The 865-nt window shown below is 37.7% G+C and overlaps 1 pseudogene; it reads right to left on the bottom strand.

The window, feature by feature from the left end:
- Positions 1–215: 215 nt before the first annotated feature.
- Positions 216–316, bottom strand: LOC119258338 (U6 spliceosomal RNA; annotated as a pseudogene).
- Positions 317–865: the final 549 nt, after the last annotated feature.

Genomic DNA, 865 nt, shown 5'->3' with positions numbered 1-865 from the left:
GCTGGGAGCTCCTCCATGTATGTCATGATATTTATTCTTAAGTATGTAATAAAGTATATTCACTCCATTATAGAAAAAAGAATGTACAGGTCTTTACTAGAAAATCCCATCTCTCCATTTGACTTTTGCTACCATGAGCTGAGGAACACACACATCAAGCTTCTAAGATGCTTCATTTTTATACACTTAATACTCCAAAGAGCCTTAATTTATTTTTAAATATGGAGCACTACATAAATTTGCATGGTATCCTTACACAGGAATATTCTGATCTTCTTGGTATTTATCCAATTGTAGTATGTGTCACCAAAGTGAGCTTCCAATGATCTTTTGATGGAATATTTTAATAATTTGGTATTTTTAAACTATTAGTTAGGGCCTCCCCAGTGGCGCAGCAGTTGAGCGCTGGGCTGCGAGGCTGCCTGCAGCCTCTGCAGTGCCAGTTCGATCCCCAGCCACTGGCGAGGTTCCCACATGGTGCGCAGACCTCTCCTGCCATGCCTGCTGCTCCCTTCAGCAGTGTACTTCATTGGTCTGCCTGTTCTGCTTCCTGCTTTGGCTCTGGTGAGGTGAATCCTCTCACCCTCCCGTGATTCTGACTGTACCCAGTGCTTGTATAAATAAATAAATAAATCCTTAGAAAATAAATAAATAAATAAATAGATAGATAGATAGATAAATAAAATATTAGCTAAAGATTGTATAGTTACCTGCTCAGTCTTTTTTTCTAGAGCACCCACTCCTGGCAATTAATTTTAACACTTTTTGCAATCTGGATAGACAAAATATTTCTAATTATCAATTCCTGGTTTCTTTTTGGTTAGTATTTCTTTCCCTGTTTTATTTATTTTCAAACATATGTTTC

Source organism: Talpa occidentalis, unplaced genomic scaffold (genome assembly GCF_014898055.3).
Source record: "Talpa occidentalis isolate TD23 unplaced genomic scaffold, MPIMG_talOcc4v2.1 talOcc4.4, whole genome shotgun sequence".
Lineage (NCBI taxonomy): Eukaryota > Metazoa > Chordata > Mammalia > Eulipotyphla > Talpidae > Talpa > Talpa occidentalis.
This window is presented reverse-complemented; position numbering and strand designations above follow the sequence as displayed.